This window comes from Pinus tabuliformis, chromosome 4_2, assembly GCF_031772625.1.
Source record: "Pinus tabuliformis cultivar Carrire ecotype Pingquan chromosome 4_2, CPIR1, whole genome shotgun sequence".
In the NCBI taxonomy this organism is placed as follows: domain Eukaryota; kingdom Viridiplantae; phylum Streptophyta; class Pinopsida; order Pinales; family Pinaceae; genus Pinus; species Pinus tabuliformis.
Window position 1 is genome coordinate 402610411 of NC_142304.1, and position 26894 is coordinate 402637304.

Here is a 26894-nt window from a genome sequence, read left to right on the forward strand (position 1 = left end):
TACCATTTGGGTTGACTAATGCACCAGCAGTATTCATGAACCTTATGAACAGCATTTTCCGCAAATATCTTGATCAATTTGTACAAGTTTTCTTAGATGATATTCTCATCTACTCCAAGAATGAGAAAAAGCATGAAGACCATTTACGGATAATATTATATTGCCTCAAAAAACACCAGTTATATGGAAAGTTATCCAAGTGTTTTTTCTTTCAGAAAAAGATTCATTACTTGGGTCATATCATATCTGGTGAAAGAATCTCAGTAGATCTTGAAAAAGTAAAGGCAATCATGGAATGGCCAATATCGAAAAGTGCACATGAAGTGCGAAACTTTATGGGTTTAGCCGATTACTACCGAATATTTGTGGAAGGATTCTCCAAAATTGCCAAGCCAATTACAACCCTCCAACGTAAAGGTGTTAGGTATGAATGGACTGAGGAATGTAATAAAGCATTCTTTGAACTTAAAAGATTGTTGACCAGTGCACCAATCTTTCAAGTCCCTGACATGGACAAATATTTTACTATATGTACTGATGCATCAAAGCAAGGATTAAGTGCAGTATTAATGCAAGATAGAAGAGTAATAGTGTATGCTTCAAAAAAGTTAAAGCCTCATGAAGAAATCTACGCCACTCATGATTTAGAGTTAGCCGTTGTAGTACTAGCTTTAAAGATACGGAGACACTATCTAGTAGGGCGAAGATTTATGCTTAAAAGCGACCATCAAAGTCTACAGTGTTTGTTTACTCAAAGAGACTTTAATGCTAGACAAAGATGATGGAGTGAATTCCTAAGTGAGTATGACTTTGGAATATCTTACATTAAAGGAAAAGAGAACGTAGTGGCAAATGCTTTAAGCAGAAGACCTCGAATATTTTCCCTCATACCTATCAAAGTAGACTTAAGGCAACGAGTACTAGAATGTCTCATAAGAGATAGCTGGTATTTAAAGGTAAGATCTAATCTTGATAGTAAAAGTCAAAAGAACCTAAGTTTGAAGGGTATGAACTAGAAGATGATGGAATCTTGCGATTTCATGGAAGGATGTATATTCCTAATAATGGGGATCTCCGAGAAACGATCCTTAAGGAAACCCACAGAGCAGTGTATTGTGCACATCCCGGGGTAAAGAAAATGTATACTGATACCAAGAAACTCTTCTTCTGGACAGGCATGAAACACAATATCGTTCAATTCGTTGCAAAATGTCTTGAATGTCAGCAAGTGAACGCTGACCATTGTCACTCAGCAGGTCTCCTGCAACCTCACAACATTTCTATGACCAAATGGGAGATAATTTCTATGGATTTTATCATCGAACTACCTCTCACTCCACAAAGGCACAATGCCATTCTGGTTGTGGTGGATAAATTAACAAAAAGCGCCCATTTCATTCTCGTAAGAGATATTTACGAAGTTGCTAACGTAGCTCGAGTATTCATAAATGAAATTATCAGATTTCATGGAATAACTAAGAAGATCATATCAGATAGAGACTCACGATTCACTTCAAGATTCTGGACTTGTATGCAATCAGCCTTAGGAACTCAACTAAATTTAAGTACAGCTTATCATCCTAAGACTGATGGGCAAACGGAAAGGGTAAACCAAGTACCAGAAGATATGTTAAGGATGTACGTTATGAATCAGCAATCACACTGAGAAAAGTACTTATCCTTAATCGAATTTGCATACAATAACAGCTACCACAAATCAATCGGAATGCCTCCATTTGAAGCATTATACGGTAGACCTTGCAGAACACCGTTAAGTTGGGACAGGTTAGAAGATCGGGTGATAGTAGGGCCAGAATTAATCCAAGAGATGGAAGAACAAGTAAAACAAATTAGACAATGGTTAAAAGAAGCACGGGATAGACAAAAGAGTTACGCTGATGCTTACAGAACTGATAGGAAATATGAAGTAGGAGATCAGGTTTTTGTCCGCATTAAACCAAATAAAAGCACTATTCGATTCGGAAAAGGGACAAAGTTGTCACCCCGATTTATCGGACCATTTAAAGTCCTGGAAAAAGTTGGGCCTATCGCCTATCGTCTTGCACTACCATTTCACTTGCATAAAGTTCATAATGTATTTCATGTATCTGTATTAAGGCATTACATAGCTAACAAATCTCATAAACTTCAATGGAAGGAACTGCAGATATCAAATGAAGGAATCATTTCGATCGAACCATTACGTACACTGGAAAGTAGGGTTCGACAACTCAGGAATCGTCTGGTAGACCAAGTTAAGGTCCAGTAGAACAAGTATAGCGTTGGATCGGCTACTTGGGAAGACACAAAAATCATGTCAAAAATACCCCAACTTGTGTCAATTTTGAAAAACCTTAAGCAATATTTGTATATATTTACTTTACTCTAAATCAGATACTCAAAACCATTTTGGAAAGATCACATATAAAAGTAAATTTTTTTTATGTTACTGAAATATGATATATGTTACCTGCTTAATTCTACTGGTACGTGGATACCAAGATGAAATATATCATTTAGATTAACCTTACTAAATTATAAATACCAAGATGAAGTTCAATATTTGATTAACCTTGCTATAAAATATAAATCATGAATTATGATATGAATTAAGATATCTATAATTTTGTTTCATTTATGCATATCGATATGATTAATGAGATAGAAATAAAAAAATAATTACAATTTGATTATGAAAACCAATAACATGAGCAGGACATGACCAAGTATGTTATACTATAGATAACATGTATGAGCTATACAAAAATTGTTTATTTTATATATATTGATGCATATGTTATAATATATGGACAAGTGTTTACATTGCAGATATCATCGTTACCAAATGACTACGTGATGACAAAAGCCCCAAGAATAATTGAGACTCAATGAGATTCCATAATAGGGTGTTAACCCTAGTCCCACTGAGAAGGGTGGAGGTATTGCTTACCGTTTATCCTCCAAAACCTGGAGTCATGGGAGAACTGTGCGAATTACACTCCCCTAGACGTGTGATGATGACTACTAGATGCCTACTGGGCAATCAGGTCGATATAATTGACGCTGACACCTTGAGAGCCTATGAATAGTTAGTCAGTATAACTGACGCCATGGCACACTCCAGTAGAGGACGGATAGGAAGGGAGCGGAAGAGATTAGGAAGGATAGGGTGATCTTAGAATAGCTTGGGAATCCAGTTAGAGTAAAGAATGACTATTTAGTTTATAAAAACTTTAAATGTTCAAACAAAAATTTCAATCTTGAAATGCAACCTTTACTTGATCGCACTAATCACTAAAGCAATTACTGATATATTATATAAGCCCTAACTTCGGGACAAAGTTTTTTGAAGAAAAGAAGTATGTAATGACCCATTTCGATCTATAAGCAAAAGAGTATTAGCATACATACGATGTATGCATATGATAGCTACATATGCACACATCGCATGCCTCGCACTAGTATACTTAGTAGGAAAAATATTTAATTAAATGAAAAGGGACTAAATACTAAATTATTGAGAAAAGAGATTCTACACTCAAATATACATATTAAATACTTTGTACTTACCAGGTTGTTAAATAAAATTTACAATTTCAATCCTTCTAATGTAAATGTTAATCATTATAGAGTTGAGTTATAAGTCATATTATTGTTTATATATATATATATATATATAAGTTAAATTTTTAAATTAATATAACAAATTTTGATATATATATATAATTATTGATTTTATTATTATAAATTAAACTTTATAAAAGTCAAAAAAATCATTTAAATGTAACTATGTCAATCATATCAAACTAAAAACACATCCCATCTCACATTACATATGAAAGCCTTACCTGTCAAATAAGGTCGAATAAAATCTAAATGAAGGCGGTGACCGCCTGCAAAGAGTATTTATTCCAAACACCCTGAGGTAGAAGGGGGATCGGTTGAGGAAAGGAAAAGGATATTTAGAGTGGGAGATTGAATTCTGAACGGAGTATCCGAGTCGAAATTTCAGGACTGAGCAAGAAGTCACTGAGCAATTATTCTTGAGGCTTTTGGGCACGGGGGACTAAAATACTCTAATTAAAAAGTATTTTGGAGTTGAGTACCAAGGCTGTGCTCAGCTTGGCTGGGAGGATTTAGTCATTTGGTATCGGAAGTAATTGGAGCTACATCAGCGAGGAATTGACATCAAACTAGGGAACCAGGTATGAAAATGTGAATTAAATTGATGAATTATGCATATATTGTAATTGTGTAAATTATGTAAAAAAATTAATGGTTGCTATAATTGTCAATTCTATATAATTTGATTATTTACTTTGTGCTGGTCTTTACATTAATGGCTGTTGTAATTGTCAATTTTGTAGAATTTGTAATTGTCAATTCTGTAAACAATTTACTTTGAGAAGGTTTTTACAAAATGTGACAACAAAAGATAAACAAATACAAGAATGCTCAATATGAAAAGGAGAGTACTTGAAACAAAATGCTTTGGAAATGAAATATGCATACTCGATGTAATGACAATTGTCCCAAAGGCAAAATGAGATAAAAATTCAAGCACCAATGTTGCAAGATGAATGTAGTGAAATGTGTTCTTGGTTTATTTTAAGTTAAGTTAGATTGCCAATTAATTAGTTGCAAGATTGAAATGGTTTTCAATTCAACTCTTTCCCCAGGCCTTATCCTTGTTGGGGCCCCGATCTCAGAATAAGAAGTCTTAGGAGAAAGAGGGTCCCTAAGCTAATTCAACCAGCAAGTTGGAAGTAAAGTAATTATTGCAAAAGCAAATCTAACTATTGAAAGATTATATCTAATCTAGAGAATTGCTTGAAATGTAAAAGCAAAATAAACTAAATTAGATAGCAAATGAAAGGAGATTAAGCTACACTAAATTGTTGCAATAAACGAGAAAAGTATTGCATGAAGTAAGTAAATTGCAAGCTAGACTAGATTGCATGAAATGAAAATTAGTCAACTCCTCTAATGACAAGAAATGAGAATCATTCAAGCACTACAAGAAACACTTCCCCAAATGGGGAAGAAGGGATGCTTAGGGGGGAATCCCCTAACTCCCAAGAAAATTGTACTCCTTTATTAAACCCCCTTATAGAATGAGGGGGCTGGAGAGAGAGAGGTTACTATGAATCCTTTTTGAAAAAGGTATTTGAAGAAATGTTTTGAAGAGAGGTTACAATAATTTTCTTTTGATTGAATCATATGGATGAAATGCTCTTTTCCAAAAGTTACAAGTTAAGAGAAATTTGAAAAGGTTACAAAGGGCCCTTTGGCAAACAAAAGGGTGAAAGGAATGTCTTTCAAAAATTACAATAAATCCCTTGAAAAACCAAGAGCACTATAACAAGTATTACTAGCCAAAATACCTAAACAAATTTCAGATTAAATAAACGAAATTCCTATTCTAGAACAACCAAGAAGGGTTGAGTTTAATCAGCTTTTCTTGGTTGATTTGTCACTGTTAGGACAGCCACAAAGATAAGCCTTTAACTTGCTAGATATTCAACGAAATCATAGATAAAATAATCCAAGAAATTATGTTTGAATGAAGTGTTGAATTTTGTAGCTATGGTCAATCTTCATAATTAACATTTTAGCCCTTGATATGTATGTAATGATAAATGCCAAACATGTTCTTCGTGTTGGCTCCAAAAAGAAAAAAATTGGCTCCAAAAATGAAGTCAGCCTACCCCTTTTTGTCACCCTAATTCGGCCCCTTTTGATTACTATTTAGAGAGAGCTCATCTCTCTCATTTGGATCACTCATTCAAATAATCTCATCACATGTTTATATGAAGTTTTCTGAGGCAAAGTAATGAAGTTCTCTATGTCAAAGTAACGAAGTCTTTTGAGGCAAAGCAAGGAAGAAATTAGGAGATTGAATTCTTCAAAGGCAGACTAAGTATATGAGCAGACCCACTTTGTTGGAGCAGACCGAGCTAAGGCAGAAGGACAAATTCTTAAGACATCTTGGACAATAGACAGAGTTAGAGCTGAAAACCTAATTCCTGAAGCAAAAAGAATAGGACGAATTTTGAGGCAAACTGATGGCCGAATTCTAAGCAGACCAAGTGACAACAAATTGACTTGTCTAAAGGGCAGTTTGACCAGGTTTGTCAGTTTGACTTTATGTTTGACCTAGATGTATCTTTGTTGACTTAAATAATTTCTCTAAGAAAAAGTTTGTTGGGTTTTCCCCCAAGTGGGTTTTCCCAGGGTAAAAATCTTGTGTTCTTGTTTGGTTGTGTCTTTATGATCCTACTAGCATTTAGTTTATATTATTGAGATCTTCTGTGTAATTGATTTATGATGAATGAAAACGAAAGAAAATATTAACTTAAGATACCATAAGAGGTAATTATCAGTTTAGCAGATCTTATGAAAAATCAACATGGTATCAGAGCTTTGGTATGAGAGAAGCCTTAAAGACATCAACTTGTTTCTCTAGGGTTTTTTTAACCCTAGAAATCATAGTCTAAGAAGGAAGGAGTATATCTAACAGAGGCCAAGATTTGTCCCCTTGTTTGTACCCTAAAAGAAGGATGGAAAACCTATCTCTGTAAACAAATCCAATTTTGTCAAGGATCGAATCCAAGAATACTCAGAACTAGGTCGCAGGCCTAGTAGAGTATGAAGTGCCTCAGACCAAGATTATCTAAGGTGCCTCAGGAGGCCGAATATGATTGCAGTTGGTCAAATATGGTTGCAGGAAGGCCTCAGAATTTGTCTCAGTTCGAATTGCCTCAGTAGGAGAAAAAGAAGCCTCAATCTGATTTCAGGAAGGTCGAGAAGGGCTCAGGATGCCCTCAAGAAGGCTGAAAAGTTTCAACATAACATTCAGACCAAAAAGCCTCAGATGCAAGGTCACCTATGTGCAAGCATTTGGAAGAAGAATGAAAATTGTTGTTACAGTGATTCTAAAGCTGAGGTTGTTAGATTGAGTCATTTCCAGAATTGAAGACTACTCTGTCTTAAAAGGTCAAGTCCCTTAATTGCTTAAGGATCTGAGCTTGTGTCATTTCGAAGGACCAAGATCATATATCACATTGAAGGCCAAATTGTCTTGGAAACCATGTCAGTGGATCAAATCAAGTAATTCTCTCCTCGTGATCTGAGTTTTTATGTTATTTCTAGAGTTGTACCAGATTGTCTTTAGGAAAGTCTTTAAGCAAGATCAACAAATGCATTGCAACTACTTGGATCGGAAAGGTCATTCATAGCTCTAGAAGGTGTTGCAATGGAGCTTGAAAGCCAACAAGAATGAAAGAAGGTTGCTATGAGCCAAGGTTTGATGTTTCCTTGAATCCTTAATACGTGAGATATGAAGAGAGCTTTGAAAGGATAGTCATCAACAGTATTCATGCAAAATGTTGCTAGATATTGATCTATGACTTAAAAGTCATCTTGATGTCTCAATAAGCCTTGAAAGGATAGTTAATGGATCAAATAAACTGGAAATATTCAAGCTTCCTAAAGATTGATGTGACTTGAAATTAGTAAGATAATTTCTTTGATATACAAGCTGCCTTAAATGACATCTTGTAAGACCGTATAAAGGTTCTTGTCTAAGAATATGTCATCTCTATGGAAATATTATGTCAAGTACAGAGAAGATGGTTTGCATTATGACAAAGAAGTATTGTAATCTGATCCCAAAGTTCCTGAAGTTAAGATGGTCATTTGCAAGAAGCTTGGTTATCAAATCTGAAGTAAATCTCTTGAAACCCTTGTTACTTGATTATCAAGAGCTAACGGAGGTCGAGTTACTTGATTTGAAAGAAGTAAGAAGGCATGAAGATCCTATGGTCTTGAACATTTTTGGATATTTTCTACTAGTGTAAAAAGATACACTTGTTACGGTTACCAAAAGTCTAGAATAAACTTTCAATGTTACAAGGGTTGTTGAAGAGTGTGTGAAACTTCTGAGCTTACAATGAAAAAGATGTCGAGTTCCTATTCAATACTGAAGAAGAAGTCCTCTCAATAAAGATGAGTCATTTGCAGAACTTGATGTACCCTTATTATTTCTACTGCTATGATAAAGGTTGACATTTAGCTTAGAATACATATATGTGAAAGTATCATTGCAAGAAATGTTGAAGCAATGACCAACATGAGGACTCTATAGTTTCTGGACATTTGGATATGGGTATTGCAAACTCTGTTGGACGTGCAAAAAGATGTAAAATGAGTATTGTAATTCTAGGGTTGTAAATCCTAGAAGTCTGGAAGTCTTGGATGTGAAAGAACTAGGGATGGACCTAGAACGATGTTTCCGTTGAAAGTAGAAACCCTCGCTCATGAAGGAATGGCATCATGTTGATGAGGATAAGGATAAAGATGGATGCAAGAAGGCTAAGATCAAGAGGGAGCCGAAATTTTCCTTAAAAAGATAAGTACTTTATAACTCTCTTTGATTATTATTGTTATTGTTGTTTTACTATTAGCCTCTTGTCTTTGTTTCTTTTGCTAAGTTGTAATTGTTCTTCCATGACCTCCTAGTGAGGATTGCAAGTACATAAGGAAGGTTGCCAAGGCTCTAGCAACAAATGGAAGTAGTCTAAGAACGAAGCAAAGCATGTGACAAGAGGACTTTCCTAGAATCGTGATTTGTGTTGAGAGATATTGTACTTGATGAGATCCAAGCTCAAAGGGAGCAAGCAGATCAACAAGTTTGAAGTAAATCTTGATTGTGTTGAAGAGAAGTCAATGGTGACTTCAAAATGGATCTACAAGATCTAGCATGCAACAATTGGCAGCACAAACAAGTACAAAGCAAGAATTGAGAATAGAAGGTTCTCTTAGAAAGAGGGAGAGGATCATGACAAGAAGTTTTCTCTCGCTGTGAGCTACACTTCTATTTGAACTATTATCATTGCTTTAAAAATTGCACCAAGTGGATGCGGAGATTGTAGAAATTTCACCTGTAGATCAACTTGATATATGCAATGTACTAAAGCATAATACTTGATCTAGTTTTAAAAAACATTAAGCGGAAACATAATCGAATTCATGAGCACCATTAAGCATAAACAGATATAACTGAGTAAGAGAAATAATCAACCATAACACAAGATATATCACTAGGGAAAGCACCAGCATAAAACCCCAACACTGTATTATAAATCAAGTGGAAATCCTCTTCTACATACAAAAAGAATCAGCTCAAAAGCTATCCTGCTCTCTCTGCAATCAGAAGATGAAGATCATAGACTACCTAGGCCTCAATATATAGGCCACAAGTCCTCCAATCCCCTATTTCCTTGCGCAATTTTGATTGGGGTCCAATTACATAACATGTGTGAATTGGCCCCAGTCATACCTGCTGTCAACCTCAGGTCCAACTACGCAATCCTTGAGGACTCAAGTTCCTCCTGCATGCAAGGAATATTCACAAGGAAGATCCTAGCAACTGACAATACACTGTCCCTCCATCTGATCTCAACTGCGTCTCTGTCTGAACTGCCATGCATCAGTTATCCATGAAAGAATGCTCAGTTATCTGAAGATAATAGTTGTCACATGCATGCAAGCATCAACAAACTATATCTCATTAAATTAACAACTTGTTAAATTAATCTAATTAGATTTGACTAAGTTAAACTAAGTCAACTAATCCTCTCACTATAGAACTCATACTTGATTCCTCAATCAATGGAGAAAATCAAGGATAAATTCCTCAATCAGTGGGACAACTAATTGCATGTTCTCACAAAGACTTCAAGTTTAATTTTCCATAACTAATTAACTCATGGAGAATTAATTAATTAATATTTAAACTGTTGGTAAGACCAAATTCGAATTTACTTCCTATAGTTAGACCAGGGACTGCTAAAAATAGGAAGGGACCATGAAATGCTATTTTTAGAAGGTGCTATTTTTAGCAGTTTCACCTCTCACCCAATGTGGCCAAAATCCACACTGGCCAAACTGCTATTTTTAGAAGTGCTATTTTTAGCAGTTCTATTTTTAGCAATTTCTAAATTTAGCATTTCTTGTTGCACACGTTTCAATAGAGATCTTTTTTCTCAATCGAATAATTGAAGAGGAAGAACTGGACATAGAGCAACCTCAGGGCTTTGAGGTACATGAGAAGAAGTCTCATGATTGAAGAAAGCTTTGTACGATCACAAGTAGACATGTTGGGCTTGGTATTTTTGGATCGATGGATCAAGGTTGATCCTTTTTTATTTGTCTCTGATAGAAGTAGGACTCATGTGTCAAATGGAGTAGCTATGGCAGAAATAATTTCTTCTGCAACAGAGGGAGCAATCGCTGAGCCTTGTTCTAGCTTAAAAAGGAGTTGACCACTGAGTTCAAGACAATGGTCTGTCAGGCTAAGGGAGCTACCAGATTTACCACAACAGGATATGTTTTCAGTGTGAGAAGGAGCACCTAGTGAGGACAATAGGAAAGCAGTTGTGGCGATGGATCTAATGAAGGACGCAGATCAGTTTATGATTAAGACAAGGCATGCAACTTAACATGTGTTGGAGTACTAGCATCGTACAGTTGGTCATGGTGTATTTAGTTATGGTTTGAGATATGTCTCAAACAAGTGAAGTACAACTACAAATTCAGATTCGGCAAAGAGTGCATAAGATAGAAAAAGTTCATTAGGATATTGCTTTAGTTTGGGCTCAGCGATGATTTCTTGAATAAGCAAGAAGCAGACATTTGTCGCACTCAATATTGCAAAGGTCGAGTATATTGCAATTTGGTTGGAAAGTTGAGAAGCAGTATGGCTTCAAAGGTTACTTGCAGGATTGTCTTAATCAAGTACATGTGACGACCACAATGATAGGTTGAAACACAATGAGATCTAGTACCGAGACATAGTACAAAAGTAAGGCTCCAATACAGTCAAGCAGGTTGCTGACATTCTATCCTAGGGAAAAGTTTGTACACTTCAAGGACAAGCTTGAGAAGTGATTGAGCATGTATCTCTCAGCAAGAGGGAGTAATGAATTGCAACATCTAGGACAGTCATTCTCCCTAGGTCAAGTTGACTAGGATTAGGGAAAATGGTCCAAAATGATAGCATCATGGATAGACATTCTCCCTGTGTCAAGTATGTTGACCATGATTAGGGAGAATGGTCCAACAAAGGACAATAATTCTTCCTGTGTCAAGTATATTGACTGAAATTAGGAAGAATGGTCTTGTTACCATTCAATCTACCAAGGGTCCTAGAAGGGGTTCCTCAGGGGCAACTACTAAACCAAATGGCAACAACGGGATAAGGACCCACTGTCACCTCAGTCGATGTCCCCTGCTCTTTACGACCTTTCACCAATGGGAGGAGTCTCGGTATGAAGGAAATCACGGGAATTATAAGGTCAATGACTAGGGGTGGTGTGATTTCCAAAGCCCATTCAAAGGAGAGGCTCAAATGATAGCAAGATTGCTTCAAAGAAAAGCTAATGGCTCTTCAAGAAAGGCTTATATGGAGACCTAGACTTAGGGTTTATGATATCCAATTATGACAAGGAAACCTAAGGTCAAGGCTCAAAGATGATAAAGACTACTCAAGAAGCTTTTGAAGGATGTTTTTATGCCTTAAAATAGACCACTGCTATTCTTGAGAAGCCTAACTGTGGGAGAAGACTCTCCAAAGTGCTCTCTAGGTCAAGGTGGGATGAAAGAAAGGGTTTGAATGATTTATTCCACCGAATACTATGTGCCAAAAACCTCAAGAAAGCCAACACACCTAAACGTTCAAGATAAGCTTCAAAGTTGGAGCTAAGGCTTGAGATTTCTCAAAATTGAATCGTAGGAATTGCATGAAACCTGGAGGATCACTAGAGTAGACACCAGCGCAAAAGCCTATTGAAGTGGATTTGAAAAATGATCCCTTTAATGAATTTTGCAGGAAGCCCTAGTTATGTAGTCTAGCTTTGGAGGTTGAAAACTTTGGAGGCGAAAAAGAGGGGAAAAGGAGTGATCAACAAATTCAATTAGATCAGTGCCTTGTCCTTGGGCTATGGAGTATGTGCTTTATGGACTTTCCTGGAAAGAAAACAAGTTCTACTCCACTAGGAACATTCATCTACTTGTTATCAATGAGTAACACGCACAAATTCACATTCCAACATTCTTTTGCAATGATATTCAATAATTAGGGCATGAAAGAACAAGAGCTAGTTGCATAATTTCCACACATTAGACATTATTTCATAAGCAAAAATTCCTTAACAAAATTTACTTACAAGATAACAAGAGATATATCCAAATCCAAGATAAAAAAATATGGCTCCAAGAGAGAACAAAAATTTCAACTCCAAAAATATTGAAATGCATCAAGAGATCTCCAATAGACAACCAAGAAAGAAGTGCGAAATTCTCTTCAAGAAAGCTAATCCAAGTTCAAGTGATGATTAGAGATCAAATGATCCTCTCTTATATTTATATGATCCTCCAAGGAATTTGAATGTGTAATGGCCCACCTACAACTACAAACAAAATGTGGATATTAGCATACATACAAGGCATCCATATGATAGTTACATATGCATGAACTGCATGTATTGCACTAGTACACATACTGGCTAACACTAGAAAATGCCTAAGTTAGGGTAATGAATTGATTATCGAAATAAATTTCTATCTCACCAGAATATAATAAATATATCAAGTTAGGTACTTGATATGTATATCACCCTTATATACCAAAAGAAAATATAATTTAATTTACAAACTATATTGAAGTAAAATAAATAAAATAATAATGTAATTTAATTAAAATTATAAATAACGTGAATTAAATTAATTAAAAATTTAATTAAATTAATAAAGTAATGTTAACCCTAATTAAACTAATCAAATGAATTCTGTGTAGCCTATCCTTTAAAAAAAAAAAAGAGAGAACTACACAATCAAATCTATAAAGATCATTAAAAGTTCAAAGGCATGCAGAGTTCCATGTAACAAGGAGTGGCACAAAGACAGGTAAGGGAAGAAAGGTGGTGAACCAGAGAAATAAAAAAGGAAGGGTGTACTACTGAGAAGAGAACTTTTGTTGTGGAGAATGAAGTGCAGGGAGGAGGAATTTGCTTAGAGAGTCACAAATTGAGAGAAGCCTTGATTGTTCTTGAAGCTTTTGGGCACGAGGGCCAAATTACTTCAAATTCTGAAGTACTTTGGAGCTGGGTACCGAGATTGTGCCCAATTTGGCAGGGAAATGTTGGTCTTTTGGTAACAAGAGAAAATTGGGTGCTACAACAACGCAGGATCGACTTCAAACTCAGTAGCCATGTATGTAGTTGTGTATCTAATTAGTAAATTCTGCTCAAAAATTTTACTACCTGTATTATTAGCATCAAATTCCGAAATTTCCAAATTCAATACCTTACAGAATGGCCTAATTATGCCTAATAATGCCCCTACAATAAAAATAATGTGCAAAATGACATCCTTTTGGTGATAAGCCCACCAAATAGCTCCATAATATGAAAAATAAGCCTCTCAAGAGGGTCAAAACGATAATACAATAGCTAGGAGGGTCACTAGAAGGCCTAGTGAAGTCCCTCATGTGCCATAATGAATAGGAGGGCTCCAATAACAGTGATGAAGGGGGTGGTCCCTTGATATCCAAGCAAATGACCTGTGGTGCTCCCAAGTGGCTGTGGGGGCACAAAAGCATCCACATGGGTCTCTAACTAAATCGAACAAGCATGTATCCCATCTACAAAAGTTGGAACAACGATGCAAGCCCTTCCTTGCCTCCCATGGTGAGACAAAATCCCATCTGAGCCCTAGATCAACTGCCAAGTGTGTGGTGCAAGTGTGTAGCCGGTTGGGCAAGGTGGTCCAGGGGCATCATTATCATCAAATAAGTCGGACACGAGCGAGCAATGAATGGTGTTGAAGAATCCAATGGCATGGCTATCTGCTCTTTGTTATAGTGGAGGCCCATGGCTCTCAACGCACATCCTACAAACACCAATATGACCCTTTAGAGGGCTTGGACCCCATATAGGTAGACCAAACCCCAAGATGAAGACCCACTTACAATCTTGTATAAGATCCAATGTGTATCCTCACCTTCCAGTGCAACAATTCATTAGTGCAATTGAGAAAATGAGCTTACAAATCATGGTACCACGTGGGCACTTCATGGTGGCATGCCCTTTCATAATGGGCTTCAGAGTGTACAGGTGTCTCCAAGTTCAAGAAAGAGGTTAATCAAGGACCCTATTAAGTGGTTTCAACTTCTAAGGGAGTGACAGGTCCATGGTACATCCATCATATGGCAAGCATCATGTGATATAATGATGGAACTGAACAGGCTATCAAGGGAAGGCTCTAAGCCACATGCCATGGTACAAGGGTAGCTATTATGATGAGAGAAGCCCATACTTGGGTGCAAAGATGTAGGAGGGAGCAATTGTAGTTCATGAGTTACCCCGACCTTTGTTTTTCCACCCTTCTTCACATGCCTTTTGCCTTTTTATTGACTTTTCTTTTATAATTGCTCGAGGCCCCAGAGGATGAGAGCATGATGTGAATGATATAGAAGTGATACCCCCTATAATGTTGGGCAGTTAAGGGGCCCTAGGAACCAGGGCAATGGCCATAATGATCGAGGGTAGAGCTCATGTTGGCTTTTGCCCATGTGCTAAATTTATGTCCCGACCATCTTTTGCATTTTATGGTACATTCCTGTTGAGAGTGGCCAAATTATGATTTTTACTTTCCTTTTAGCTGCATCAACCTCTGCGACATCGTTCCACGCCCAACCCAAAGTGTGGACAAGGGAGGAGGAGGCTAACTCCTTGTGGACCCAATGGATAAATGTGGACCCGAATAGGAAATATGTAAAAAGGGGTTATAAGGAGCAGAGGGGAGTGATGTATGTGGTGTCGAGAAATGGTTTCACGCAACCAAAATCGAGATTTCCCATGTAGTACCAGTCCTAAAGCTGGTAGTTAGTAAAGGAGATCCCACTGGACTAGGATACAATGTTAACCACCAATTTGGACAAGGGGACAAGAGTACAAACCAAGCCCATTCTTTCCGCTGAATCCCCCCACTAATCCATTCCCAGAAGTGTCCATGATAAGTAAGCAATGATACCCAACTACATAATGAAAGTCATACCTTCAGGGTTGGAAGGCCCACCTTCAAACATACGATTGTAATTTGTAACTGATGGGCGATGGTGCATAATGGTTGGCTCAGGCGACGGAGATGGTGGCACATCAAGCTATCTGGTGGCTACAAGGGGTTGTTGGATGCCGGTTGAAGACAATCTAGGAGAGAAATTTCTCCTATGGGTGTCATCCACAGGTCGTGGGTAACATCTGGCTCCAACTAGGACATGATCTCTCAGTAGAGTGCACGAACATACTTGAACGGGGAGGTCATGAGAACACCAGCAATCTCTTGGGACCATAGACCTATTACTTGCACATCAAAGACTAAGTACATGGGGCAACATGTTTTTGTGGCATCTCATGATCGCCCATGCTTATGTTAGGCCATAAAATCAACAAGAAAATAAAAATAAAAAATTATTCTAAATGCAGCTACTCTAGCATGATAAAAGAACATGATATTAGTTCTAATGTGAATATCAGCATGCAATTCATCCTATTCTAACATACATATTATCTCAGGGGAATACTAAATCATAGAGTCAACGCAACCAACATATCATTAGATCAATATAAACACGCCAGCCTATATGATTACTCAAGCAGTAAATCCCAAAGCTAACATAGAAACAATCACATGGAGGAGGATGCGAGTGGGAGGCGAGAAAATATGACATCCATATGAGGTATAGAGGAGTCGTAGATGAGGAAAAAGACACCAACTTGGAGGCTCGGAGCCTTTCTTGCAAGCGCAGAATGGAAGAATGAATGTCCAAACTCAAGAACTCTCCATCAAGATCATTGTTCATAATTCTATGCTTCATGGTTACAAAGTTATGACAGGATGGAAAAGGGGACCGAGGAGATGGAGGGGCACACAAACAAGTTGCTCAATATGATGGTCATGTTGGAAAGGGGCAATGATGGTGTACTCATAATTCTGAGGGTATGATTTGGAAGAAGGGGTACATCTAACAAGTGGCTCTTCCTAAACATCATACTTATGAGGGGGAAAGGGTTCATCAATATTAGGGAGGGCATGAGAAAAGGCAAAGCTAGGGCTCATGGATAATGTGGCTATGTTTTTAGGATCTTGGAGAAGGCAAGGGAAAACAAGGCTCTTGTAAATGTTATCATAGGTATCATAAACGGGGCCAATCACTTCCAACAGACCTTCTTCATGCATGGGAAGACAATGACCTTCCCTCTCAGGGGTATGAATAAGTACATCATTGTGAGTAGCATCTTGAAGAAAGGGACAATCAATTTCAACCTCGTTGTTAGTATCATAATAAGGGTCATTTCTAAAAGGATGGCTACCAACTTCCCATTTACCCCTAATGATGCATAAGAAATCGGAAATGCTAACCTCACATGGAGCTACAATATCCACATCTTCTAACACCCTCTCTTGAATGAGAAGCTATATTTCATGGTGTTCATCCTTATGGGCTTGATTGGGGCTTTCATCTATGCCATTCCTGATTCCCAAATCTACAACTGAAAGATCCTCTATGGATTCTTCATTTGCTTGGTCATCATGATTTTCCTCATAATCATTCCATTCCATTTCTAAGTTTTCTTTAGGATCATCCCGATCATCAAATTCATTGGCCTCTATGCGATGACTTTGTTATGAATTGTAATATCTTTCATCGAATAGCTCAATTAGGATAATGAAAGCACAAGTATGGTGAGCAAACACAAGGAGACGATTAGGATCTTTCTCATAGGCACATTGTACTGGGTAGGGTTCCTTGCTCTGCCTACTACAATATTCAAATATGAAATCCTTATCTTTGTACTCAATTAAATATCCATAATATTTAACCAGCAAATCCACGTTTTCCTGCAATTTTTGAAGGTCTTTATGATTAGGTTTATTGAAAGGAAAGCGAAGAGCGGTCTCTTTTTCACAACAATCCATTTTTCATGATTTTGCATTTAGGATCAACATGGAGTCGCCAAGGTGAATCGAGATGCCTAAAGAGATGCTTGCTTCACCCTACAAGCATTTACTTTGAAGTTTAATGAAGAACTAGGGCTTCATTCTTCCAATGGAGTCGCCAAGAATGATATGTCAATATTGTTGTATGGGGAACAAGACACACGTCTCATGTCCCCGACAACGACGCCCAAAATGTTACTGATCAATCTAGCAGGTGTCCTAGAAGGGGTTCCTAAGGGGCAACTATTAGACCAAATGGCAACAATGGGAAAAGGACCCACTGTCACCTCAGTTGATGTCCCCTACTCTTTACTGACTTTCACCGATGGGAGGAATCTCAGTATGAAGGAAATAACAGGAATTATAATGTCAATGACTAGGTGCGGTGTGATTTTTAAAGCCCATTCAAAGGAGAGGCTCAAATAATAGTAAGATTGCTTCAAAGAAAAGCTAATGGCTCTCCAAGAAAGGCTTATATGGAGACCTAGACTTAGGGTTAATGATATCCAATTATGACAAGGAAACCTAAGGTCAAGGTTCAAAGATGATTAGGGTTACTCAAGAAGATTTTGAATGATATTTTTATGCCTTAAAATAGACCTTTGTTATTCTTGAGAAGCCTAGAGTGGTACCACACCACACCTAGGGTTTATGTGTAACCATGGGAGAAGACTCTGCAAAGTACTCTCTAGGTCAAGGTGTGATGAAAGAAAGGGTTTGAATGATTTATTCCACCGAATACTATGTGCCAAAACCCTCAAGAAAGCCAACACACCTAAACGTTCAAGATAAGCTTCAAAGTTGGAGCTAGGGCTTAAGATTTCTCAAAATTAAACTGTGGGAATTGCATGAAACTTGGAGGATCACTAGAGGAGACACCAGTGCAGAAGCCTATCCAAGCAGATTCGAAAAATGATCCCTCTAATGAATTTCGCAGGAAGCCCTAGTTAGGTCGTCTAGGTTTGGAGGCCAAAAATTTTGGAGGGGAAAAAGAGAAGGGAAGAAGGGGTGATCACCAAATTCACTCGAATCAGTGCCTTGTCCTTGGGCTATGGAGTCTATGTGCTTCGAAATTTGGCCAAAATCGTCTTCAAGGAGGCTAGAAAATGATGCCCTAGCAAGCACTCTCTAGCATTTACCCACCCAAGATTTATGGACTTTCATGGAAAGAAAACAAGTTCTACTCCACTAGGAACATTCATCTACTTGTTATCAATGAGTAACATGCACAAATTTGCATTCTAACATTCTTTTACAATGATATTCAACAATTAGGGCATGAAAGAACAAGAGCTAGTTGCATAATTTCCACACATTAGACATTATTTCATAAGCAAAAATCCTGTAACAAAACTTACTTAGAAGATAACAAGAGACATATACAAATCCAAGATCAAGAATATGGCTCCAAGAGAGAACAAAAATTTCAACTCCAAAAATATTAAAATGCATCAAGAGATCTCCAATAGACAACCAAGAAAGAAATGTGAAATTCTCTTGAAGAGAGCTAATCCAAGTTCAAGTGATGGTAATGTGAAAATTCCACAACTGGAATCCTATTGCAACAACTGGAAATTATTCTCCTAATTGTTAATTAAATTTAACAATTTATTTATTGTTTCCTACAGCAAATACTGAATAACTCACACTACAACCTACACAAATAAAATTGCGCAAAGAATAAACGATGGAATAAATGTTAGCACACACACATAAAATAACACAGTTATTTTTGGACCAATGTCCCCAGAAAAACCCACCTTGGGAAAATCGGTGTAGCAGTGAGGATTTTATTTTATTACGCGGCAATGAAATCTGAGTACATCTATGGATGCTCAATTGGCAATCCAAACAATAAGAAAATCTGAGCAAAATACTAAAGGGAATTACCCTTCTCCCACAAGCAATTTCTAGCACTGCCCTGTCTACCAAAACTCGGCCTCCTGGAGCTCTGTGTCAGCCTCTGCGCTGCTCTACGTAGCTGGTTGGACGGCTTGCCTCGAACTGGGCTCAGATGAAATCGTTTTGCCTTTGGATGCTGAGGAAATCGTCTCTTCCTCGCCTCTTGGAACTGAGAACAATTTTTCCTTCCTCCAAATCGAACTGCCTCGCTGAAGCAACAGCGTTGTCCCTCAACGCTGCCTCTCTGGGATAATCCAGCCCTCTTTTTGTGCCTCTCCAAACCCAAAAAATCTTTCCACCAGATCACTATCCCTTCTCCTCACACTACTTCGATCTCTCTGACTCTCTCTCCAGCAACTGACTGCTACTACTCTGGAAATCGATCTGCCAGTGAAATTGAACTCTCCTTATGTATTCTCCAAGTGCCATCAACTTCTTATAATCCTCTGTTGGGACTCCAATGGCCAAGATTAAATATTAATCGATGGCTACAATTAACTTGAAGTCGATCCATGTGAGTTTCTAGAACATTCACACCTTGACTTAATTAATTATGATTAATTAACCATATTCCCTAAGTTTAGACTTAGGAAATATTTAAAAACTAGTTAATAATCTAATTAAGTCATTTCTAGGTGGAATTTCCAAAAACGATTTCTGGGTTTTGGAAATCTCCTGTATTCTAGCCTCTCCACAAAATTTTGTGGCTAGAACACATCCAATGCTACAAAAACTAACACTCCCTCTTAGCGAGGAATGCGTTCTAGTGCTCTACTGCACATCCTGTAGCAGCGCCCTGTCTTTGCATCATCTCCTGTCATGCTGTTGATGTCTGGCCATTTGCCCACCAACCACTGCGCAACTCTGATATACTCTACATATGTGTTGCTGCTGACCCTACTGAACTGCTTCTAACATTGCAACTCCCTCTCATCTATTATTGCTGCCATTGCAACAATTGCAACTAAGAAGCATCCTAAATACTGAATCAACTGTGATCAGTATGATGCATCTGTCACCTGAGTCTCTGGCTGCTGCTAGTATCTGCATTGTCACCAAGGAATTTGCGTTGTTGCTGACTCTGCTCTGTGCCAACTGCACTGTTGCCAACTCTGCACTGCGCTCCCTAGCATCTTGACTGCTACAAGGCTCTGCATCATTCACTCTGGCATCTGACTGCATCTACTACCACTGATCCATCCTGCTACTGAATATTGCGGGCCCCCGTAGCAAGGTATTGATCCATGAGGTGGACTCCTCAAGGATCCTAGCCATCTGTAGCACTCTAGGGCTACAAAACCAAGTCACTCCACCTCACTCCTGGAGATATATCAGCAAACATTGCGAAGTCTTCCTCCAATCTGGAGGACAGCTTATCAATCTCTGCAGAAGCTGCATGCTAGTCCTGCTTCTCCTCCTTGTCCGTCTTCCTAAGAGGACGCTGGGTACTATAGTGATCGAGCTCACCACACCTTAAGCACTTCACCTTCGACAAGTCCTTCTTTCTCTGCTCCCAGTGTCCCTGACTAGGACCCTTTGATGCGAGGGTCACATTCTCGTCCTCCTTCACCTGCTTCAATATGTTGATGGAGCTCTTCAATAGAGCTCGTCTCAACTCCTCCTGTTGCAAATCAGCCCACATTCAGTCCCAACTTGCAAGGTATCTTTGCCCAAAATACTTTGGACAAATACCTGCCACTCCTCGAAGACACTGTTTAGAGCCAATCATACTAGCTTTGTGGGTTGAGGCATTGCCCCAACAGTTGACAACTAATCTCGAACCTCCTGAATCCTAGTGAAGAAGGGGTCTATGCCTTCCCCCTTCTACATCTTGATGCATCTCAGATTCTCTTCTAAGTACATCTTCCGCTGCTTGGAAGTGCCCTCGTATAGCATGGAGAAAGTCTCCCACATCTCTATGGCAGTACCTTTGCTAGCTATGTGTGAAACAATATGATCCCGAACTCCATCTAGGACCAATCTCTTCACCTGTGCCATCTCCTTTTTGTACTTCTTCAGTTGATCTGCATCCTAGGGTATTGCTACCACTACAACAATATATGGTTTTAGGTCATATTCATCTAGAAGGAAGGACATCCTTGCTTTCCTAATGACATAGTTGGAAGCTCCATCCAAGTTGTCATGATCACAAAGTCTAGCAGTGGCCATCTCAACAAATGTCGAAAACCTCCTCTTCCCTTCTGCCTAGCTATTGCTAGGTTATTCGCACTCCCTTTTAGAGTGAGAAACTCTGCTCACAACAACTGTTGCTTTGCAAGGAAAATCGAACTTCTTGAGGCTAGAAGCTCCCTGAGGAAAATTTCCCTCAGTGTGTGCTCTTCTTCTACCTGACGCTAGTTCTGCTCTAGCAAACTGCTACAAAACTACGACATCCAACTAGAGATCTGCTCTGCGAAAGTACTGGGTTGCTCCCTCTGCCTCTGGAAGCTACTCTGAAAATCGATCTGGCAGTGAAATCGAACTCTCCTTATGTATTCTCCAAGTGCCCATCGACTTCTTCTTATAATCATTTGTCGGGACTCCAATAGCCAAGATTAGATCTTAATCGATGGCTAAGATTAACTTGAAGTCAATCCATGTGAGTTTCTAGAACATTCACACCTTGACTTAATTAATTCTAAGTAATTAACCATATTCCCTAAGTTTAGACTTCGAAATATTTAAAAATTTGTTAATAATCTAATTAAGTCATTTCTAGGTGGAATTTCCATAAACGATTTTTGGGTTTTGGAGATCTCCTGTATTTTGGCCTCTCCAAAAAATTTTGTAGCTAGAACACATCCAAAGCTCCAAAAACTAACAGGTAAGAGATCAAATGATCCTCTCATATTTATATGATCCTCCAAGGGATTCGAATGGCCTAATTATGCCTAATTATATTTATATGATCCTCCAAGGGTTTCGAATGGCCTAATTATGCCTAATAATGCCCCCACGATAAAAATAATGTGCAAAATAACATCCTTTTGGTGACAGGCCCACCAAATAGCTCCATAATATGAAAAATAAGCCTCTCAAGAGGGCCAAAATGATAATACAATAGCCAAGAGGGTCGTTGGAAGGCCTAGTGAAGTCCCACATGTGCCAAAATGAATAGGAGGGCTCCAATAACAGTGATGAAGGGGGTGGCCCCTTGATCTCCAAGCAAATGACCAATGGTGCTCCCAAGTGGTTGTGGGGGCACAAAAGCATCCTCATGGATCTCCAACTGAATCAAACAAGCATGTATCCCATTTGCAAGGGTTGGAACAATGATGCAAGCCCTCCCTTGTCTCCCATGGTGAGACAAAACCCCATCTGGGCCCTGGATCAACTGCCAAGTGTGTGGTGCAAGTGTGTAGCCGACTAAGCAAGGTGGTTCGGGTGCATCATTATCATCAAATAAGTCGAACACGAACGAGCAATGAATGGTGTTGAAGAATCCCATGCTGCAGCTATTTGCTCTTTGCTATAGTCGAGGCCCATGGCTCTCAATGCACATCCTACAAACGCCAATATGACCCTCTAGAGGGCTTGGACCCCATATAAGGAGACCAAACCCCGAGATGAAGACCCACTTGCAATCCTGTATAAAATCCAATGTGTCTCCTCACCTTCTAGTACAACAATTCATTAGTGCAATTGAGCAAATGAGCTTACAAATCATGGTACCAAGTGGGCACTTCATAGTGGCATGCCCTTTCATAATGGGCTTAAGAGTGTATAGGTGTCTCCAAGTTCAAGAAAGAGGTTAATCAAGGACCCTATTAGGTGGTTTCAACTTTCAACTTCTAAGGGAGTGACAGGTCCATGGCACATCCGTCATACGGCAGGTGTCATGCGATATAATGACGGAACTCAACAGGGTATCAAGGGAAGGCTCCAAGCCACATGCCATGGTACAAGGGTAGCTATGATGAAAGAAGCCCATACATGGGTGCATAGATGTAGGAGGGAGCAATTGTAGTTCATGAGTTACCCCGGCTTTTGTTTTTCCACCCTTCTTCACATGCCTTTTGCCTTTTTATCGATTTTTCTTTTATAACTGCTCGGGACCCCAAGGGATGAGAACATGATGTGAATGATATAGAAATGATGCCCACTTTAAGGTTGGGCGGTTAAGAGGCCCTAGGAACCAAGGTGATGGCCATAATGATCGAGGGTAGAGCTCATGTTGGCTTTTGCCCACGTGCTAAATTTATATGTCCCAACCATCTTTTGCATTTTATGGTACATTCCTGTTGAGAGTAGCCAAATTATGCTTTTTACTTTCTTTTTAGTTGCATCAACCTCTGGGCATCATTCTAGGCCTGACCCAAAGTGTGGACAAGGGGAGGGGGAGGCTAACTCCTTGTGGACCCAATGGACAAATGTGGACCTGGATGGGAAATATGTAAAAAGGGGTTATAATGAGCGGAGGGGAGTGATGTATGTGGTGTCGGGAAATGGGACCACACAACCAAAATCGATATTTCCCACGTAGCGTCAGTCCTAAAGCTAGTAGTCAGTAAAGGAGATCCCACAGGACTAGGATACAAGGTTAACCACCAATTTGGACAAGGGGACACGGGTACAAACCAAGCCCATTCTTTCCGTCGAATCCCCCCACTAATCCATGCCAAGAAGTGTCCATGATAAGTAAGCAAAGATACCCAACTACATAATGAAAGTCAGACCTTCAAGATTGGAAGGCCCACCTTCAAACATACAATTGTAACTAATGGGTAAGGGTGCATAATGGTTGGCTCAGGCGGCGGAGATGGTGGCACATCGAGCTATCTGGTGGCTGCAAGGAGCTGTTGGCTGCCGGTTGAAGACAATCTAAGAGAGAAATTTCTCCTATGGGTGTTGTTGACCACTCCGCGTCAACTACCCTATAGCAGTGTACATTTTCGCAAGAAGATTCCATCATGCTCGGGCAGTGAAGATAATCCGGATTTCATTATCATCTTCAGTGATTATTTTGTAAAAGTTGTAAATCCATTCTGCAAGTTTATAATGTAAATGATCCTAGTAAGACCATCTATGTATGTAACAACCTAGGTAATCCTACTTTTTTTGTGACGATTTCTATCCTAGGAGGTTTTTCGTCTCACCGATTCATGTGTGTTTCTAAACACGGATGATCGACAAAGTTTTTCCCTCCAACCTCACCCCAAAGCTAGGGTGGATTTTGTCGTCAAGATTTTAGGTAAGTCCTAGTGTTCTAGTCGAGTCTTCTGTAAAAGTAATTTGGGAGTAATTTAAGCTAATTGGCTAAATTGTTTTATTACAAATTACTTGGTCTACTAGATCATATTGAGTCACAGAAATGGGGTTTTATAAATGAGGGTCTATAACGAACGGGTGTTCCCCCTTCATGTATTAAATTGTAATATCTTGATATAAAAAATATTTTAGTGCATGGTCCCTCATATTTAGACACCATGGCTAAATTATTTGAGGGTTGGAAAAATTATTAATCCCCTCATGAGTCAATTAATTAAATTTTCTGGCAAAAATAAATTAAAATCCTAAGCGAGAAATTTAATTAATTTTAAGTCCCAGAAAAAATTAATTCTCCAAATTAAAAAATTCGTGGGTTCTAGAATAATTAATTTTTGGAGGTCCTTGGCCAAGGGAATATTGAAAATTTCAAGAGATTTGGGATCCTTGGGCCTTGGTAGTTAAGTCAAAGTCAATTTTTTGAGGAAATCAACTCAAAATAATTAATTTTTGAGTTGATTAAAATTCAATTAGATGAAAAATTCGAATTTCCTCAAAAAATAAAATAATTTCGACAGAGGAGATTAAAACATAATTAAATCTTTTTCGACGGTCGAGATTACTTTGACGGGGATCAAGCCAACTAGCTGTTGGAGAAATAATTTATAAATTAGAGGTCATTTGTCATTCGAAAGGATAGGATCACTGAATCGTGTACTCGCTCTCGAAGCTCTCTTATACTCTATTTTGGAATAATACAAACGAAGTATGGGGTTTTACTTGATGGTGTTGTTCCTCTCCAACATTTTATGGTAATCTTGTTCTTATTATTCTACTGGTAATTATTTCAATAAATTGTTGATTAATAGCTCATGTAGAGTAATCTATTGCATAGGTACCTTGCTTAAGTTACTGAATTTAGGATAAAAAATTTAATTGGGTTGAATTAGCAGGTATCTCTACTTCTTGAAAAAAATATTTTTATCTTATTTCTCTATTGATTTAACAGTTTAACTTTAAGTGTGCATAAATCTTTCGGACTTAAAATTGGGCGTTTGGGGAAGTCCTCGACTGAACCAACTAACTCCCAAGAAAATAAGATCTGAAGAGCCCTCCGGATCTAATTCCCCAAGCTTATCTTAAGATCTCTTCTTGCAGGGTATTCTTGAACTTGTGCCTAAATAAAAAATTATTTTATCTCTTTATTTAACCAATTAAAAGATAGATATGACAACTAAGAGCCTAGATTTTCAGATCTAGGAGCGGAGTCGAACTCATACTCCACAGATCTGAAATATTTGTAATATATTGTGTAGATTTGAAAATTGTACAAATATTTATTTCGATTTCTAACTTGGGATTGGGTTTTTGGTTTCATATTTTTGTATATGTATTGGGTTTTTTGGGTTTTGTTTCTTGTTTGTGTAGGTGTGCATCTGAAGGTTTTCAAAGAAAATTCCGAAATTTGAGCAGGATCTCTAAGCCCTGGAGGGCAAGATTTTGTCTCAGAATACAAATTTTTTGCACAAAAATTTTTGTCAATTCATCAAATAAATAAAAAATGCAGATTTGGTTCTTCTTCATAAAAAAAAATTCTGGGCAAATTTTATTTTTAACTTTTTAGGGGTTTTGATTTTCCAATAAATTTTTGGGCCTCGACCCTCTGCAAACCCTCATACCCTCTGCATCATTCCTTTCCTCCCGCGGCTGCCATCTCCCTCGCGCAGTTGCCTCCATCTCCTTCCTCGCAGCCCTAACTTCATTGCTCCCTTCACAGTTGTCTTCCCTCTCTTTGCCCGCAGGTTCACCTCCTCTACTCGCGATTTTCTAAACCCTCCTTTCCTCTTCTGCGTTTCCTTTCCTCCTTACTCTACATCCCTTGCTCCTCACTGCCCAATCTCTCCTCCTTGCGGCTCCTTTCCGTCCCTCATTTCTTTCTTCCCACGTCCCTCTTTCTCTAGCCCGCAACATCTTTCGCATCCTCCCTTTCTTCCTTCCCTACCTGCGCATTCCCTCCTGCTTCTCATTTCCCACCTCCCTCATCTCCCTCGCTGCCTTGCTCCTCTGCCTGCGTCTCATCCTTCTCGCATTCCTCTCAACTTCCTTTTTGCCTGCAACCACCAACTCCCTTGGCCCTTGATCCTCTCTCATTCTCCAACGCATCGTTCCCGCTCCCCTCTCCCATCGCATCCTTTCCAACGCTAACTCGCATCCTCTTCCTTTACGCTTTTTCTCAGCGCACCACATCAACAGTACAAATAATTCATTAAATTTTTTAAGTGGCCTTTTGGCCCTTCAAAAGTTTAAAAAACATTTATCACACTTTTTTTTTTTTGACTTCTTTTTTTGAATTAAAATTCTTTTCTAGACATTAAATTTTTGAGATTTTGTAATAGGGGTTTTTGGGCCATTAATTTCTTAAATTTTTCTTAAATCCTTAAATTTCCTTGTGGGAAAGAAATTAAAAATTCTTTTAGTCTTAGGTAATATAATTGCTAAAGAAAAATTTTGAATTTGACTATAGGAGAGAGAGAACAAAAAAAAAAAAAATTGGATTTGAGACATTAGAAAATTTAATAATTTCCATAATTATTTGAAGAGTTGTTTGTTCACTAAATTGGCATTAATTAGCATCTAAATTTCATTGTTATCTTGAATATTAAATCGTTGAAACTTAAGTGCTCAAGGCTTCAACTAAGTTTTGTGATCATTGGTTTTAATGCTCG

The 26894-nt window shown here is 38.4% G+C and overlaps 1 protein-coding gene across 1 annotated transcript in view; it reads right to left on the minus strand.

Moving 5' to 3' along the window:
• LOC149169659 (Hus1-like protein) overlaps positions 1-26894 on the minus strand; it is a 93196-nt gene that overhangs the window by 44902 nt on the left and 21400 nt on the right. The window lies entirely within an intron of this gene.